This window comes from Temnothorax longispinosus, chromosome 4 (assembly GCF_030848805.1).
Source record: "Temnothorax longispinosus isolate EJ_2023e chromosome 4, Tlon_JGU_v1, whole genome shotgun sequence".
Taxonomy (NCBI): Eukaryota; Metazoa; Arthropoda; class Insecta; order Hymenoptera; family Formicidae; genus Temnothorax; species Temnothorax longispinosus.
The window spans coordinates 11224083-11245236 of NC_092361.1; the positions used below are offsets into that span (position 1 = coordinate 11224083).

At 34.3% G+C, this 21154-nt stretch overlaps 1 protein-coding gene, 1 long non-coding RNA gene and 1 pseudogene across 4 annotated transcripts in view; 1 reads left to right on the forward strand and 2 right to left on the reverse strand.

Moving 5' to 3' along the window:
* LOC139812159 (uncharacterized) overlaps positions 1-21154 on the reverse strand; it is a 240992-nt pseudogene that overhangs the window by 100201 nt on the left and 119637 nt on the right.
* Positions 1-21154, reverse strand: part of LOC139812160 (uncharacterized) — a 145770-nt gene that overhangs the window by 41869 nt on the left and 82747 nt on the right. The gene's annotated exons all lie outside the window — the stretch shown is intronic.
* LOC139811700 (uncharacterized) lies at positions 536-2927 on the forward strand. The gene is made up of 2 exons (XR_011731706.1): positions 536-2733; positions 2838-2927. It is a non-coding gene; the product is annotated as an uncharacterized lncRNA (long non-coding RNA).

Consider the following 21154-nt stretch of genomic DNA (forward strand, 5'->3'; position numbering starts at 1 on the left):
ATGATAGGAACAAGTATTTGATTGAAATTAAATAAAAATTCAATTTACATTTAATTTACGTATAAGAGCAAAGTAATTCTTGCGTCTCATCGCTTAAGTCTAAATTTTTTTGATGTGGTTTACTTCTTAAACTAATTATTAACGGATCGGATGACACAAGCATCATATGCATAACATCTTCATTTGTAAACAGACGGCTACATTTTCTACTATGATTAAGTCGATATCGTTTATAGTCCTTATTTCTTGCCTCTTGAGCTTTTTCCGATAATGTCCCAACAGGTAACGCTGCATTTTCCGAGGCATTTTCTATAATTTCCTTACCGTGAAGAAGAATTTTATGAACGGTAATTGGCATAAAGTACCAAGAATATTTTTCAATAAATATTTCCGCTGCCTTGTACGCATAAGAACCGAATTTTTCTGAATTTATTTCTTCACCACAATTAATCGTTTGTAATATTGTGGAAAATCTTCTGATCAATTCCTCGTCAACTCCAGTTATTTCTGCTGTGATTTTTGGATCAGCAAAAAATCGTTGAGAAGTATTTCCGTCATTAGATGATCCGGAACCTTGTTTAACGATGTCTACCCTCGGTCCAAGTTTATTATAAAAAGCGTCTTGTATTCTTTTTTTTTTTGTTTTTTCTTTTTGAACGCGTGTTTCTGGTGTTGTTGACCACTTATTCTTGAAAGACAAATTGTAGGCAATATGTAATATACATTCCATGAATTTGATTCGTGCGTGCAAGGGTGACATTCCTAATTTGAGTGCTTCTTTTCTTTGTTAGACCTTTTATTAATTTCTGTTAAGTTGTTCATTTGAGATGGTTTGGAACCGCAAATGAAGCACAAAGATGATGAAGGCGTGTGGGTTACAGCTTGAGCTACCTTACCGTCTATCATCGTAAATATCATTTGATGATTTATTTTGAATGTGGTTCCGAACTTTTCTATTTCTGTTTCTCGTAATTGAGCAATTTCGTCATCCATATACGTTGCTTTTCACTTTTTATTTTTCAGCAGTTTCTTTTGTGTATTCAAATTGTATTGCTCTGCAATATCTCGTTGAAGAAGGTCGATCATTATTCCAAATAATAATATTTTTATCGTAAAATGAAGTAAGTGACTAATTCTTGATAGGAGATGGAAAAGCTTTTCATGTCTTGAAAGGAGAAAGGAACGCAACGGATAATTGTTGTTTCGAGTGCATTGTTGCTGCAAAAGTCTTTTATAACAATTGGCACTAACTAGTCACAGATGATGCCCTTACGTCTTACTTCATTTTACGATAAAAATATTATTATTTAGAATAATGATCGACCTTCTTCAACGAGATATTGCAGAGCAATACAATTTGAATACACAAAAGAAACTGCTGAAAAAATAAAAAGTGAAAAGCAACGTATGGATGACGAAATTGCTCAATTACGAGAAACAGAAATAGAAAAGTTCGGAACCACATTCAAAATAAATCATCAAATGATATTTACGATGATAGACGGTAAGGTAGCTCAAGCTGTAACCCACACGCCTTCATCATCTTCGTGCTTCATTTGCGGTTCCAAACCATCTCAAATGAACAACTTAACAGAAATTAATAAAAGGTCTAACAAAGAAAAGAAGCACTCAAATTAGGAATGTCACCCTTGCACGCACGAATCAAATTCATGGAATGTATATTACATATTGCCTACAATTTGTCTTTCAAGAATAAGTGGTCAACAACGCCAGAAACACGCGTTCAAAAAGAAGAAACAAAAAAAAAAGACACGGCAACTGTTTGTTCACCAACTGGTATCGAAAACCAACGTTCTCTGGCAGGTATATTAATTTTTTCTCCAGTCATCCTTTGAAATACAAGATTAACACGGTCATTAATTTGGTTGACCAGGCCATACTATTGTCGGATGAACAGTTTCACGATGAGAACATCAAGTTAGTGAAAACTATATTGTCTAATAACTGTTTTCCGGACCTGTTGGTGAACAAACACATTCAAAGAAGAATTTCAGAAATTAACAAACGATCGAATAATGAGGATAGCGCTAACAACGAAGACAGTGCATTTACTCTTGATCTGAAAAATTATGTTCCCATCCCCTACGTAAAAACTTTTAGTGAGGGATTACGCCGTACGTTCAAAAATTACGGTTTGAACACCTTGTATACGGTCCCTAAGAAAATGGATACACTAATCAGGAAAGGGAAGGATAAATTGGAGATCAAGAGATGCACTGATGTCGTTTATAAACTCGACTGTTCTGATTGCAATGCATGCTATATCGGACAAACGAAGCGACATTTAGAAACGCGTATAAAAGAGCATCGCGCAGATATCAAAAAACCCCCCAACCAACATTCGGTCGTCAGTAAGCATAGAACAGATTGCGACCATAATTTCAAATGGCAGGATGTTACAATCTTACACAAAGAACAAAATTTAAAAAAACGTGAAATTTCTGAAATGCTATTTATTAAAAAACATAAAGGGGCAATTAACTCACAGAAAGACACTGAAAACCTACCATTGGTCTATGATCGAATAATTTCTTCACTTTAAGTTCTCCTTCTATGTTTACTGTATTTTGCGATAATGTATCACTTTAAGTTCTCCTTCTATGTTTACTGTATTTTGCGATAATGTATCATTAGTTTTTCGGCCTTCACATGAGACCGTCGTATTTTTCCGACCCGCCACGAATTTTATATAATTGACGCACAATGATCCATGTAAGTCCTATTTACCGATATTATCGTAAATCCGTTCAACGCGTAATGTTGTTTAATTTTTAATTTTTAAATTTCTTATATATTCATTCATTCTCTCATTCCAGCATTGTTAAAATAACTTGAAAAGGACCCAAATTAGTGGTCGAAACGTCGTTGTGATATACTTAATAAAACTTGCCAGTCAGGCCGTTTAACTATACCGAATTAAAAAAAAAAGAATACAAGACGCTTTTTATAATAAACTTGGACCGAGGGTAGACATCGTTAAACAAGGTTCCGGATCATCTAATGACGGAAATACTTCTCGACGATTTTTTGCTGATCCAAAAATCACAGCAGAAATAACTGGAGTTGACGAGGAATTGATCAGAAGATTTTCCACAATATTACAAACGATTAATTGTGGTGAAGAAATAAATTCAGAAAAATTCGGTTCTTATGCGTACAAAACAGCGGAAATATTTATTGAAAAATATTCTTGGTACTTTATGCCAATTACCGTTCATAAAATTCTTCTTCACGGTAAGGAAATTATAGAAAATGCCTCGGAAAATGCAACGTTACCTGTTGGGACATTATCGGAAAAAGCTCAAGAGGCAAAAAATAAGGACTATAAACGATATCGACTTAATCATAGTAGAAAATGTAGCCGTCTGTTTACAAATGAAGATGCAGTTATGCATATGATGCTCGTGTCATCCGATCCGTTAATAACTAGTTTAAGAAGTAAACCACATCAAAAAAATTTAGACTTAAGCGATGAGACGCAAGAATTACTTTGCTCTTATACGTAAATTAAATGTAAATTGAATTTTTATTTAATTTCAATCAAATACTTGTTCCTATCATTAATTTTTAATAAATATACACTTTTGCAATTTTTATAAGTCAACATTGAAAGGTTCTATGATCATTCATTGCATATTTCACAAGTAACATAATTTTTTCCGCGATTCGCGCAAACGGCTTCACTGTGCGCCACAGCCACAGCAGCATATCCCCTCTAACTGGCTAGTTCGGACACGAACCATTAGCACGGACGCAAACCATGTGCGGTTACCGAGCGAAACGACGTAGTTGAGTTGCACTTTCTCAGGCGGCGCGTCGGAAAATGCGACACAGAAAAATTGACGAAAAATGCCGAGGTGGCCTCTCTCAGGTTTCTCTCTGCTTATATTGACATATTATTTGTTCTAGCGTGGCGTTCGCATGATGTGGTTTGGGCGCAACGTCTTGCGACGCATGATTTATTGTTGCGTATAATTATGTATAATCTCACTTGAGAAGGACACAATCGGGGTCGAAACGTTGTGAGACGAATAAATAGAAATTGGCCAGTTGGGTCGCTTAATCTCGATTATTTTTAAATCCGTCTTCTTCAAATTTGGATTAAATTTCAGGTTCATATTGGATTGTTTATCTTCAAGCCACTCTACATATCTCATATCCACTGTTTGTGATTTTAAATTATACTTTTTAACAACATCTTCAGATAATTGAATGACACCAACTTTCATTAACATTTCTTTCAAATTTTTGAAAGTATGAATAAAATCTGGAATGGCATACAATTTTCTTGAAGAGTTGAATGGGTGAGGAATGCTGTATACCATTTTATTCTTCTTGCAGCTGAATCCAAGTTCATTTAAGATGCCACGATTACCCATATCGCAAACCAAACAAATCACAACAAGGCCATTCCTTTCACACTGTTCTAATATACTCAATATAATTTCCTTGATACTCTTGCTATGTGTCTGTGAAGGTGTAAAATGGTATGCTACAATCTGCTTCCATCTTTTACACACTCCCCTAAGAAGGAAAGCCAGTAACTTAGTTGCTTTCGTTTTAGGTACATCAGGTAGAGTGGTCCATCCAATGTAAGCCTTAAGCTGTTCCAATCGAAATCTATTTTTTCACAGATGCTCATTTCATCGAAAACCAGACAGCAGAACTTATGAATTTCATCCAAATGTTCTCCCATTTCTTTAAGTAAGGCGAAAATATCTGTCAAAAGTCCTGGTTCAAAAGAAATGTTCTCTATACTTCGCTGTAAAGTCCTGACTGAGGGAAAGGGAGCAAATTTTCTTATATAATTGTAACCTGTAGTGCCACAGGTAAAACGCAAGGCCAGCCCTTTCAGAATTGTCTCTTTTGACCATTTTATACTTTTACTTTGCCCAGTTTTTAAAGCTGTCAATTAATCCTCAGTCAACACTTTTTGCGTAAGTTGTACACGTTCATTTAATACTTCAACCAGTTCTTTTCGTATAATTTTCTATTCACAGCTTGTACACCAATCTCTTCAGTCTTCTTGTTTACTTTAATTACTTCTTCCACCGTTCCTTTGATTTTATTCCGCAACCGTTCATCTTCCTCTATGATGCTCCTCAGCAAATCCTCACTCGCTCCATTGGCCGTATTTCGCCCATTTGTTCTACAATTTCTTGAGACTCCGCAGTAGATTGTACATCTTCTTTGGTTAATGGTTTGCAAGTTTGCACACAGCCACACTGATGTTGGGCCAAGATTTTCAGTTTTTTTTTCAGACATGTCTGTCCACTGGATTTAATATTTACAGACAAGCTTTCGCTGGTCCGATGTAGCATATGCGTGATCACAATGATTTTCAGTTACATTTTTAGTTTTCTTGGTTATTCCTTGTTGACTCTTTTTAATTTTTCTTGGACAGTTTGCTTGATCTCCTGAAGGACACGTACAAAAACGAGAAGGAACTGCACCGGGTTTAACGCATTTGCGCTTAGCAACAAAAATAATTTCCGACGGCTTAAAGTGTACCTACAGAAAGAAAATCACAAATATACCTGAGTCTAACAATAAATTACAGAGCATGCTTGCCCATTGTTACTAACCTCGCAAAGTTTTTGAGATTTAGTAGGTGACCAATTTTTTCCTCTTCCCACCGCAGCAATCCACTGTTGCTTCAGCAGCTCATCACGCGGATATGTGACTAATGTATAGCCGTCATCGCTGTTATTGGAGCACCTCAACGCAGTACATCTCGATGGCATCTCGATGATGTGTGTGATAATACAAGAATTTTGCCTGTAATACAATGAGAATAAATTACCTGACAAATTATTCTGCGTTGCCAAATTAACAGATACTGTAACATTTACTTTTTTTAACACTATTTATTTAGGAAACTGCAATATAATCGGTTTAAAAAAATTATGACATCTGCTCCGTGCAACGGATTTCGCATATAACTCTTAATAGTGACACTATTGCAGCACGTAAGTAACATTTTAATAGTTCAGTACGTCTCGAAACTCCGACATGTGATCACGCCGTTTATCGGCGCTCCGTCGACAATGCACTGCTCCGGATAACAGAGCGACAGCGTTGCATCGCGAAGGGCGCAATCGTCTTGATGTGCTCATCCCGTTTGTCATAAACTTACACTGACTTCGATTTATGACTTTTTCTGGAAAAATTTTTAAAGATACGGACGTGTAGGTTTTTGACATGGATTAACAGATTTGCTTGAAAAGGACCCGATCCAGGGGTCGAAACGTCGCAGCGTTTTGTATACATTGCCAATTAGTCGATAATAATAAATGTTTCTTGTTTTGATAATCATTGGCGGAATAAACGACTATTTCTTGTAACATTTTAATAATTTTCTTTAAATTATTTTCAATTATTTTAATTATTTGATAAATAAAAACTTACCGTTTCTTCGTATAACCAGCTGTCAGCCTCTGTCACTGATCTGCGGTCCGCGCACTTCTGCGGCTGCGCCTGCATTGGCGTCGCAATCTCGCAACGTCCACCTCACAAAAACTGTTGCTAGCCAATCACAGAGTGGCTGGTCACATGACCCCCGTGTCGCCTCTCTCTCCTAGAGGCTCTCTAGCGTAGACATGAGAAATCAATCTGAGCATATCTGACCAGATAAAATTTGATCTGCCGAGATATAATTTGATCCGGTCAGATCTAATCCTTTTTTCCTGGAGAGCTCAAAACAAGTTCAGAACTCATGACACAAGATCATTGAACAAGATTAAAAGTAAAAAAAAACAATAAAAATATGTTTTTTTATATTAAATAAAACTTACGTTTATAAAAGATGTTCGAAGTGATATATTTTATCAGTATGTATATCGTTATATTTAGGTTTTTGACATTCCTCATAGATGAGGATTATATCAATTTGTTCTTCAAATGGATACATTGTGCACGAGTGATTGATTTTTTTATTTTAATTTTAATTTTATCTCAATCCATTTTCATATATGTCTGGTTTATCCTGGGAACTTGCTAAGATGTCTTTCAGCAGTGTTTATTTTTCATTGAAATAATATCACTTCAATGAAAATAAATACTCACGTAAAATCACTTTAATGAAAACAAACATTGTAGACGATCCTTTGCGCTTTCTACCTTCGATCTTACTCGAGAGAGTTCGTTAGTTTACGATTACAGCGCGAGCGGCGCAAGCGAGTTAGTTGTTAACAATATGGCGGAAAGGGAGAAGTAACGAAATAAAGGCTCCTTGAAGATTCGCAAAATTTTCGTGTACTTTATCCTCAACATTAATTTGGCGCCTAACCAAGTGGCAAAAACCCATGCGAGATGGGTTGTAGCAGAGACTAGACTGAGAATCGTAAAAATGCTCAAGAATCGCGAGGAAAGTGAACAAGCACGCCGCAACGCGACAAGACAAGATGGTGGCGAACAAAGACATTGTGATATCGGCGTAGTTATGAAAGTGAGCTCGCGGTAAAGAGACAAACTGTGGTGCAGGGTGTAGTGCAGGGTCTATGCCTAATACGGAGGCGAGATCCGTAATGGGCAGAATAACGCGCGTACGAGATTGCGGTTGCGTGCATATAGAAATGTCGAGTGATCATGAGAAAGTAGTGCGCGCGTAGTAGTGACCGCGCGTGGCATGTGGCTCGCACACGTCGAGACTCGATCAGGGCCCCGATTCTCTAACGACAAACGTATGCGTAAACTCTGCTCGGTAATTCTTCAGTTTAGCTACCTCAGCACAGAAATTGATGAAATTAGGCTTATTCTCTGCTCTAACAGAAAAGCTGCAAGCTTATTGACTAAAAACTGTGCGATAGCCAATCAATTTGCAGCTTTTCTGTTAGAGCAGAGTTTGCGCATACGTTTCTCGTTAGAGAATCGGGCCCCAGATCTGTATTGCACGTCAGGCGTCCGCATCGGGTCGCTCGCATATCGCATTCTCGTGGCTCGCACATGCCGAGCTTGCACGCCGCGAGTGTAAAACGTACATGTCGCAGGTGTACGGGGATACAACTCGTATCGCATTTTCGAGGCTCGCACACGCCGAGTCCGCACGTCACGAACGCGTAAAAGCACACGTCGCGAATGCTCGGGGATACACCTCGTATCGCATTTTCGTGGCACACGCCGAGTCCGCACGTTGCAAGCGCGTAGAAGCATACGTCGCAAGTGCTTGGGGATACACTTCGTATCGCATTCTCGTGGCTCGCACACTTCGAGTCCGCACGTCGCAAAGTGTCGTAAAAGCACACGTCGCGAGTGCTCGGGGACACACCTTGTATCGCATTTTCGTGGCTTGCACACGTCGAGTCCGCACGTCGCGAGTATTCGGGGACATAACTCATATCGCATTTCGTAGCTCGCATACGCCGAATTTTCACACCGAGATCCACGTCGAGATTTCACGTCGCGAGCGTTCGTAAGAGCTAGTACACGTTGCGGGTGTTCAAAAACGCACATTGCATATATGCATATACATCGAGTAGTTGGCACACCTCGAATCAATTTAAGAGGACAAAATGACAGATATAAGAAGATTGAAGCAAAGTCGAGCGACCATCAGGTGACTCGAATCAACAATAGCATCGATAAAGATACATCGGTGTTCGAGGCAAAGGTCAAGTCAAAGGAATCGAAGATCTTTGGGAAGCGTTCTAAGAGATGCCAGACTAGAGTCAAGCTCAACAGGGTCTTCTTTCCCCGCTAATTTTTCCAAGCCCGTTCTCTTGGCAGTGGTTTCGCTAGATAGTAGATAGGGACAGTGGGAATCTCGTTAATCCATACAAGCGAAGATCGACGAAGTAAAATTAGGAGAAGCCGAAGGGGAAGATATAACTTGCGCGGAGCAAGAAGCAGAGCGGCACGTCTTCGAGAATATTTACTTCAAAACGGCAACGAAGCTTCAAACTGTGCTTGACATAGCACTGGCGGAAACGCAGGCCGCTAATCAAGCAGAGACTAATGCGGCACGGGCTGCTGCACAAGCAGAGCATCAAAACTGAAACGGAAATCAGCTGGGACGAGGCGATCGACGTTTGGATGTCAAACTACCGACATTGAAACTTCCGGAATTCAGCGGCAATTATAATGAGTGGCTCCTATTCAAGGATGCATTTAAGTCATTAATTCATGACAGCATTCAGCACAGCACTGACAGAAATCCAGAAATTCCAATATCTGCGAAGTTCCTTGACTGACGAGGCGTTGCATGTCATCGGAGGCTTGGCAACAACTGCAGCGAATTATGAAAACGCATGAGCTTTATTAGTGCAGAATTATGAGAACAAGAAGCTTCTTATTAACACGCATTTAAATCAATTGTTTGACTTTCCAGTCATATCGAAAGACAAACCAGCTACATTGAGACAGTTGGTCATTCACGTCAGAACGCATTTGAAAGCTCTACAAACACTCGAGTTTCCAGTTGATCAATGGGACGAGCTTCTCATACATTTACTGAAAAACAAGATGGATTTCAATACCCAAAAGAGTTGGGAAGAAGAGACTAACAGAGACAAAGAAAACCGACCTACGTTGGAGGAGTTTTTGACGTTTCTGAGTGAGCAATGCCGAACGCTAGAGATGATCGATAAAAACAAAGGAAAGCAAAATGCATCGAAGGTTTCGGTACAGAAAAAGTAAGAGAAAAAGATAGTCTTAGCGACCCCCTCTCAAGAGAACTGTGCAATTTGCCGTAAGACTCACCAGGTTTACAGATGCCCGGAATTTCTACAGTTATCGTGTTCGGACAGAATGAAAGAGGTGAAAGCGGAAAAGATATGCATAAACTGTTTAAGCAAAGGCCACGACGCAGCGGCTTGTAAATCTCCAGCGTGCCGAAGATGTCAAAAAAAGCACAACACGTTACTGTATTCCGATCAGGAAGAGAAGCCGACAGCTGATCCAAAGTCAAACGAGGATTCGTCGAAGAAGTCAGTAGTCATGTATGGCACTCAGAATGCCATCTCGCAAGACACAGAAGAGCCATCTCCTGTGGCCAATCTCGCTCAAAAATCTACATCGTGCGTGGTACTGTCTACGGCTCAAGTAACAGTCAGAGACGCCAATGAAAATCCGCAAGTATGCCGTGCGCTTTTGGATGCAGGCTCACAATCGAATCTAATAACACAAGAACTCGTCAACAAGCTCAAATTGAAGTGCAAAGGCAAAGTGAGCTCATCAGTGACATAAACAGATCCGAGACAAATGTCGGTAAGACAGGTGAGGTGAAACTTAGATCGATGCACGCAGATTACGACGTAACAATCGAATGTCTCGTGTTGCCTACAATAACAGAAAGACTTCCAGTCAGAAAGTCAGAAAGTCAAGATCAACACAAAGCTAATTTGTTTACCGGAGGGATTGCGTCTGGCAGACCCAGATTTTCACGTGCCCGGTACGGTGGATATACTTTTAATGCAGGACTTTTTTGGCTATTAATCTGCAAGGACTCTATTCAGCGAGCAAGGGGAATACCTAGGCTGCAAAATACACTGTTAAGATGGATCGTAGGAGGGGAACTCATCGACGCAAGATTAGAAACCCCAAGCTTTTGCGGTCTTGTAACAAATGCAGAGCTCAAAGCGCAATTAGAGCGTTTTTGGAATCAAAAGGAGACGCATGAAAAACGGAGTCTCACCAAGGAAGAAGCTGACTGCGAACAACAATTCATGGAATCAGTCAAGCAGACGATACCGGCAGGTTTATCGTAGCACTTCCAAAGAAACCTGAAGTCAAGCTAGGCGATTCGAAGAATCAAGCGCTATAACGGCTGTACTCCCTATACAGCACATGATATCATTCGAATGTTCTGTACTCGTACTGTAAATATACGTACCGTATATAATATACTTCGAATATTTTTATAACATCTCTAGTAGTATATTATTTCTCATAAATTTTTAGGACGTACTTGTAATATCTCACAGTAGTATATCATTTTTCGTAAATTCTTGTATACTACTCAGAATCTCAGAATATAGAGTGAGTCATTTTAATCGACGCAAGCAAATATCTCAAAAAATATAGAAGGTATGGAAAAATGTTTTGGACAAAAGTTGTATGGTCTAAAGGAAGACACATAATTCTGATATGATGAGTCATGTCATAGATGTCGTCTTTTTCAAAAATTTTAAAGGCGACTAATTTTTTAACTTAAACTTGATTTTTTCCTTGAAATAAAAGTTGTAGATCTCGTCGAGACGTTTTCAAAACACTACAATAAAGTTCTTTTTCTTCTCGTTAAGAATTTCCTGAGATATTTAAAATTTTATCACATATTTTAAATATATAAAATATGAATATAATAAAATATCTCGTAAAGTATGCACTTTTTGATGACCTTCATACTTTTATACGTAAAATAATAAAAGAAATCGATTCTGTAAAAAAAAAAAAAATTAATCGCATTTTATAGACGCATTTAATTTTGTAAAATTGTAAATGTAATAATTAATATTATTATTCGCTTTCTTTTATTATTTTACGTATAAAAGTATGAAGGTAAAGTCGTAGAAAAGTCATAGAATACGTCACAAGATATTTTATACTTTATATTAAAAATATTATAATCAAATTTTAAATATCTCAGGAAATTTTTAACGAAAGAGGGCTTTAATACAGTGTTTTGAAAATGTCTCGACAAGATCTACAACTTTTATTTCAAGGAAAAAATCAAATTTTATTTAAGAAATTAGTTACCTTTAAAATTTCTTGAAAACGACGATATCTATGATATGACTCTTATCGGAATCATGTGTTCCTTTTTAAACCATACAACTTTTATTTGAAACATTTTTCATTTTTCATTTTTCGAGATATTTGTCTGCGTCGATTAAAATGACACTTTATAGAAATTCAATGTGACTCAATCTATCATCACGCTAGTAACACGCGCTGCCGCCACGCGGCGTACTTTTTCGTAATTAAAAATCGTCACGCGTTCAATATAAGAGGCAAGCCTGCGATGCTGCAAAATGCTTAAATCTTGATATTGTTCGCTGCGGATCAGTTTAAGTCGCCTTAAGTGATCCTTATATCTCACGTAGCACAGTACAGAAGGCAACGAACATAATTTTATTAATCTAACATAATAAGTACATATACCGTGCACATTCTATCCTTAGTTCTATATTGGTACTTGTGATGTTTTTGGTATTTACTGCAAAATATTCTCAGTATTTACTACGAACTAGAAAAAGGCGGACATAGAAATCTCCTCAGTATGTCCACAGTAAATCGTAGTACGTATCTCGAATGTTTTGAAAATATACGCAATATACTGCTGCGATATCCTTCGAACGTTCTCAGTATCTACATGTGCTGTATGGGGATCCTTTGTTGCTGATAGTATGAATTTCAAGGAATGAATTGATTTGTGATGTCGAGAATATGTATTTGTATTGAACTTGACAGAATAAAAAGCGCCTGTAACATAATGTACAATAATGTTGATACAGATCATATATAAAAAAAAATAATATATATTCCGTATTGCACTGCCTACATCATACCTTTTATTTCAAATTATAACTAAATCCTGAACAATACTGAATCTTGCTTTTCTTTTAATTTGCAGTAGCTCACAATGCTTATTTCAGTCGCTTACAATTCTCTTTTGCACACGTCTTGCACGCGGCTCGCACGGCTCGCAGTAATGTATGTAGAGCATGAAATAAATATAACCATGAGTCATCTAGATAATATGCGAACTGTGATTGGTCAAAAGTCTGATCACCAGTAAAACAATTACAACTCAACATCCTTTGAAAAGAGATTTAGGGGAGATCAAGAATTGAAGAATGCGTATGTCGAGTTCATGGAGGACTATGAAAAACAGGGACATATGTCGCTCGCAGAAATAAACTCAGACTATAAACCTGGGCAATCATACATACTTCCGCATCAATCAGTGATTTGACCAGACAGCACGACAACAAAATTACGTGTCGTTTTCGACACATCAACGAAGACGACTCTGGGAACGGCCTTGAACGACAAACTGATGGCCGGACCAAATCTTCAAAAATATTTATTCTGCATTATTCTACGTTTTCGATCGCATTGCTATGTAATAACGGCAGACATAGTGGCAATGTTCCGACAAATATTAATATGTGAGGAAGACAGAGATTTCCAACTGATCCTTTGGAGATCGAATCCGTCTCTTCCAATTCTAATCTACAGGCTAAACACGGTGACGTATAGCACCATATCCGCACCTTTTCTGGCCATAAAGAGTTTGGAACAATTGGCAAAAGAAGAGAAAGAGAAGTTTCCGAAGGCAGCAATGGCCCTACTAGAACATTTCTATATGGACGACGTCATCACTGGTGAAGATACAATAGAAGAGGCCAAGGCTTTACAAGAGCAGTTGTCTCAGATACTTCAAAGTGGACAGTTCCACCTGAGAAAATGGCGTTCAAATGATCAACGAATACTGGAGCATCTGTCAGACTTCTGTGATAACGACAGCCTTCTAAAGATAAACAAAGAAAGGGCTATGAAGACGTTAGGCTTTCTTTAGGATACAAAGTTGGATGCACTACAGTACAATCCCGGGAAAAAAAATTATATATAATTATATATAAATATATATGATTATATGTGATTATAACATGAAATTTGGTACTTTATATAAAATTATATATATGGGCATATATAATTCTAAATATAACTAGATATGAATAGATCATATATGCACTTATGTATGGATACATATAAAATTCATATAGAATTATATATAACCCTATATGATTATATATGATTATATATATTATACAGGCGATTAAAATATATTTAAATATATATAAATGTTTCATATACAATTTGACATGATTATACATATATGAGTTTATATAATTTTTATATAAATTATATATACGAAGCATTTACCATGTCGATTATATATGATTATATATAATCATATACAAACTTTAAATTCGGATTCTCCAATAAATGGCATTCGTTTATCGTATTTAAAATTTGACGAACAGTTGTATAAAACGGTATCAAGAGACACGGCACTGTCTCACGTCAAACAGTGCTAAGTTATAATATATGGAACAAATCAATTCACTTTTGATTCTACAGCTTTTGAAAAAATATACATCTTAATTTATCAATGCTTTATTATCGAAGTTAACAGTTTTTTTTAAATATATATTGACTATATATGGTCGTATATGATTATATATATTTACACATATATAATATCACTATACATATATGTTCATATATAATTATATATTATTATATGTATACATATACATATACATATATATATATATATATATATATATATATTAGGGTGATTTAAAAAAAACCTTTTTTTATTTTTCGCGACGCACCCCAAAATATCAAAGCTTACCTAAAAATTTGGCACAGACATACATACATACATACATACATACATACACACATACCAACATTTTTTTTAATGCAATATTTCGACGTTTTAAAACACTCTGAACATATTGACATTAAAAACTCAAAAAACAATCTTTTCTTTAGTTTCTTCTACCCCTATTTTATATATAATTTTTTTAAATTTGGTTGATTAGAGCCAACTTTATACGCAATCAAAGGATCATATACAAATTTACGAAAACAAAGCTTCCTCTATGAGGAAGCAAAAAGAATTTTCCTCAAAATTTGAGCAAAATTGAACAAGTTTTAGAGGTCGCTACCAGCGATTTTCAATATTTTCGATTAAAAAATCGGTTTTTTTTTCAAATGTTCAAAATTGCATAACTTTTCGAGTTTTAATGATAAAGGAATGAAATTTTCAGGGAATCTTCGTCAATTCATGTAGTTTATGAATATTGAGTTAGAAAATTCATTTTCGGAAACAATTTTTTTACGTTTCTTTTGTTTATAATAAAAAAAATAATCGTCTACTTATAACAAATAGGCGTCAGCGATCTGGGACATGGTTTTGACTTTAAATTACATCTATTAGGTAATCCAAAAATACATTTTAATAATCATCAAATGCTTGAACATCGGTGAATTTGTTGCTGAAAACCACGTTACCCGTAATGTAGAAATAACGCATGTCATAATCTTTATTTAGGTGTCTGTATTGCATTCCAACTTTTGTTGTCAAATTTAAGTTGATAGAATAATAAATTATCCAAATGCTACATATTCAATAATTTTTTGTTACAACATCAACTTCTTTTCTGCCTAATACAATAACACCATTCAATTTTACAAATTGCAATTGTTTTTTTTACTGTGACTTATATTTGTAAAATAGATAGATTAATAACAATGCTACTTTTTTTGTAATTTGTCATAATAATTTTATTTTCAAAGAACAATAAGTACAGTACTTATCAAGCAACAACATACAGCAACAACATCACTAGGCCTATTGTGCAACTAAAAGTATTTGAGTAAGTGTGTGCGTGTACGTGCGTATGTGTATGTGTATGTGTGTGTGTGTGTGTGTGTGTGTGTGTGTGTGTGTGTGTGTGTGTGTGTGTGTGTGTACGGATTTGATGTTTGTGGTTGCTTTAACTTCCGCAAATTTTGATATATCGGGCTCAATTTAAAAAGAAAATGTAGAGTATCATTAAAGGAAGGTTGGTATTGAATTTGGCGATGATCAGTAAAGGGGTTCATTTTTTATTAAATTTTGAATTTTGTGAGAAATGTCCGTGGTTGCTCTAACTTCCGCAAATTTTGAGATATCAAGTTATTTCTAATTTTGTTATATTTTCCAATCTTTTCTACCCCTATTTCATATATAATTCTTTAAGTTTTGGTTGATTAGACTCAGCTTTATATGCGATCAAATGCCCATAATTTTTTGAAAAATGTCTGTGATAGCTATAACTTCCGCAAATTTGGAGATATTGGGCTATTTCTAATTCCATTATCTTCTTCGGTCTTTTCTACCCCTATTTCATATATAATTCTTTAAGGTTGATTAGATCCAGTTTTATACGCGATCACAGGTCCATACGCGAAGTTCATATATGCAGGACCATGTAACCTGAACTCCCAAAGTCAACATCGATTTGACATTGCGTCAATTGTAAAACCCCACTTGTGCTACTGAGCTGACTCTTTTTCAATTCTTAAAAAGGTTAAATTTAAAATTTAAAAAAATGTGCAAATTAGAAATACTATAATACTATAAATACTAATAATTATGCATCAAATAAAATACAAGCTTTTTATTAAATTGATCTTATAGATAAATAAGTGAACTTAAGTTGGAAAGCGGTTTTATTTTATTAATACCAGATTAGATACATTTTTTCATATTTTGAAAAATACTGGCTCTTTTATGTTCACTCTCTCCTACGTATATATATATATCTCCGTAGTGCTTCTACGAGGTTCTAAATACGCATATGTGATACACATATATATTTATACGTGTTCGTGGTCTATACATGTAATATTATTAGACTTTTTCTCACAAGCAGTGATAAATGGCCAAGATCAAAGGTTCCGACGCGTGTAGTCATTTTACACGCGTGTAACACACATATCTAATGAAAAAGAGACGACTACACAATCTGTGTGTTGGAGACGATGTACGTAAGTATACATGTATTGTGCGAGGCAGCGAGCTGTTCCAGCTAACTGGTACGAGGGTGAAGACGTTTTAGATCCTTCCCTAAACAGAGGAAGAAAATCGTCTGGTTCTAATTCTATAATTCTATAAATAGATCGTAACACTAATGTTATTATTATAAACTTTTTTAAAATTATTTACTTAACATAATTAAACTTACATTATTTTGAGATTATTTACTTTGGATAATGCTGTAAATAAATTTTTATTGCAATAAAAAATAATTCAATTATACTGCATATGTCAGAAAAATATTTACATAATTTCTCAGGAAAATAATATTAAACGTATAATATATGTTACAAGAGATTTAGAAATTTAATAATAGATCAAATTTAAACAAAAATCTTAAAAATTATAAAATATGAAATAAATAGTATAAGATAGAAAATTGTATTAATGAATAGATATTATACAGGGTGTTTTAGTGTTAAATATCTAACTTAAAATATGAACTTAGGACCTCAAAACAAGAAAAAATTTTCCTCTGGAGATATGCCCGTAAACGCTTTGTTTACGGAGTTAAGAGATATTGACATCTAAACATTTTTATAATAAAATTTTATGAAATTGTTATCAGGTTATAATAAATACTTTATTACTAGAAAATATAAAAATTTTACATAATTATAAATTTTGTTTAAAGTGACGGCCTCTCTCTTGAACATTAAAACAAGCTTGGCATCTTTCTATTACGGCATGCAGCAGTGCAGGCAGAGCGACACTGAGTAGCTGTTATATTGCTTCACATGCTTCAATATTATTGTAAAGAATTAATGTCATTAACCGGCCTTTCATAGACTTTTTGTTTTATAGCATCCTAATCAAAATATTCTATTACAAAAACCATCACGAACACCATTTCAGCATATTCACTATTAGAATAAATGCGAGGTATAATGATACTTAGGTCACAAAAGCGTCGAACAAACCGAGAAATGATGCTTAGTTCGCGAAAGCATCGAACAAATTGAGAAATAATGCTTAGTTCGCGAAAGCGTCGAACAAACTGAGAAATGATGCTTAGTCCGTGAAAGCGTTGAACAAATTGAGAAATGTCATTGAGAAAATTTCTCAGTAAAATGTCGATATGATGTTTGTGTACCGTTTTTATAATATCAATATTGATATGTACAATTATGGAAACAAGTTTGTATTAGCAGTCGTACAATAAATTTATCATTCCTATCCGTAAATTTAGATGTCAATATCTCTTAAACAAAGCTTTTACGAGCATACTTCCAGAGAAAAATTGTTTTCTTGCTTTGAGGTCCTAAAATTTCATATTTTAAGTTAGGACATTTTTAATCTTAAAACACCCTGTACATATATAAATTTTGTATAATAATTAGATAAAGAGAAGTTTTACAATAACATAAAAATAGATAATTACACATTTTTTTATTTTTCTTGCAACCCACAAACGTTATCTAAATCCAAAGAAAATAAAATACGTCAAAAAAGAAAATTACAACAATCAGTAAGTTATATAATTTATATATACTACACTGAGAGCCCAATTTTGTTGAATCAACTGAATTCTTGGTTGGATATGAGCAAACAAATTCTTTAGTTAATATAACAAAAACTTTGGTTCACATAACAAAAAATTTAGTTATGTTAAAAATTTTTTGTTATATTAACTAAAGAATTTGTTTGCTCATATCCAACCAAGTTGGATAGTTGATTCAACAAAATGGGGCTCTCAGCCCCAAAAACTTAGCGATGCTAGAATTCGAAATATTAAAGTTTAAACATTAGTACCTACTAAAATTTTTGATTGAATAAAGAAACAATAAACATAATTTAAGGAAGAATATGACGGGAGTAAAAAAGCATTATTTTATTTTAATTAAATATTTTTATTTTGTACTGTTATACCTCTCATTCTTTGCGATTAAAATGATTCTTTGTAATATTATAATTTTGTTAAGGAGAATTAAGAAGGAGCTATTACCACTTGGGTTGGAATAGAAAGACCTTTGAATGGAAACACAAAAATATGTACCACTTAGGTTTTATTTTTTAAAAGTAGTTGCACAACAATTATTTTTTAAAGCAATATATGTATTTTCTTTGCAATTGGCGCCATTTGAAGATTTTACATCTTTTTTTGAAATACATGTCACTTGGGTTGAGTTAAGGCTCAGTCACAATGAGAGGAATAAGGAATAAGATAAAGGAATTAAGAATAAGGCATGTTGGATCTCACTTTAATGTACGTGTACTGAAGTGAGATGCGACATTCCCTTATTCCTTATTTCTTTATCTTATTCCTTATTCCTCTCATTGTGACTGAGCCCTTAGGTAACGCAAATTTGTTTGTATAATAATTTTGTTAGGGAGAAATTAAAGCTATTACCACTTAGGTTAGATTTTTGGATTTATATATATCACTTAATAGATTAAACTAGGTAACGTAATTTTGTTAAGGAGAAATAAAGTTACTACTTAGGTTGGATTTTTGAATTTACAAAATACATTGTGTGTACTTGGCGCCTTTTTTTACCTTTTTTGAAAAAGGTAATTTTGTACTGATATCACGCATTTTTGTAGTGTTAAACAGGGATATTTTTAGGTAAAAGTAAATTACAGATTACTTAAAGAATTGGTAATTTGACAGAGAAAAATTTCTAGTTCGTGAAAGTTAGTATTTAGGTGAAAATAAATTAATTTCTTTTGCAAATTGATAATTAGTAAAAATAAATTCTTTATTATTAAATAAACTATTAATTATAATTAATAGTTTGTCAAAAATAAATTACTGCTTATTTGAAAATTAATAATTAGTGGAAAATAATTATTAATTTTGTTAATAATAAATAATTAGTCTCAGGTACATTACTTATACTCCATTTACGTGGAGGAATTATCGTAAGTTACTACACTGAGAAAAACAGTATGCAAGTAGAAACTTGCACATTGCTTCCTCATAGTTTTTAAGTGTGCAAGTAGAAAGTTCACATTGCTTCCTCATAGTTTTTAAGTAGGCAAGTAGAAACTTGCACATTGCTTCCTCATAATTTTTCAGTGTACAAATTATAAATTTGAACATTACTTCCTCACAATTTTCAAATATGCAAATTATAAATTTGCACGTTGCTTAATCAACATTTTATTTCGCTCATAAAGCTTCCTCTTATGAGAAAGTCTATTTTTTTATGTATAATTATTAGTAGATATTTATTAACCCTTCGCCCGTAAACTATAATTTGACTGGCATCGTCCGTAATCTGGGTCGTAAATGTCCTGTCGTTATTTTGACCTAGTAAATAGTGTTCAAAAAATCTGAAAAAATTCTGTAATACTTGTATACTATCCTATTTTATAATCCCAAAGTTTATTTAGCGATTCATTATAAAATAAATTGTTTATAAATAATTCTTTATGCAAAAAATTGAGAAAAATCCATTTTTATTAAAAAAATCATATCTCATTGAATTTTAAATCAAAATAAAAAATTCCAACGAGGTTTTATAGTTAAATATGTGTACTTTCAAGAAAAAAATTCTGTATATGGGTCATTTTTAAAAAGTATAATTATTCTGAGGATTGAAAATGGCGTTTTTTGAGTTAAAGAAAAATAAGATTTTTAGCGTAATTTTTACATTATTTTATTAAAAAATCATATAAAATCGTCTTTCTCGTAAATAATATCTAATATTTGTCGCTTGATCATCCATTGTACTCTGAAAGTACATGTAATTTCTTTTTACACGTGTTTTCATCCACTCACATTTTGAGGTTATATATATATATATAATATACACAATCATAAAAAAATATCACTTATATAAGTTAAAAATAACTGTAGTAATATGAAAATGACGTTAAATTAATTTTACTTCCTTGCACGAAAGTCTGGCACTGTCCGTAAACTGGGTCAATAGTGGCACTGGACGCACTTTGACTCGCTGCTGGTCAAGCACACACTGGCGAATTCCAACGAAACTTTGGGCATGAGTTCTCCCCACTACCTACTTTTTTTACGAGGAAAAGCAAGCCCCCCCCCCTTTTTCATTTCGGCGGTATTCTATTTTGAATTTCGGCTTGTGCCATTTACGACCCAGTTTACGGGCGAAGGGTTAATTTGGTTTCCTCATAGAGGAAGCTTTATAAGCGAAATAAAATGTTGACTAAACGTGCAAATTTATAATTTACATATTTGAAAATTGTGAGGAAGTAATGTTCAAATTTATAATTTGTACACTTAAAAATTATGAGGAACCAATGTGCAAGTTTCTATTTGCCCACTTAAAAACTATGAGGAAGCAATGTGCAAGTTTCTACTTGCACACTTAAAAACTATGATGAAGCAATGTGCAAGTTTCTACTTGCACACTGTTTTATTGTGATAAGCTTTATCGCGACTAATATTTGTTATACTATTACAAAAATCAATTAATGTTTTTATTAAAATGATCCTTACTAATTGCGGATATTTCTTAATTTTTCCATTTTGTTTTATTTTTTTATTTATACATTAGTTTTTTATTTTTACTTTAAAATAATTTTTTAAATATATAAAAAGGTGATTTTATTACTAAAATT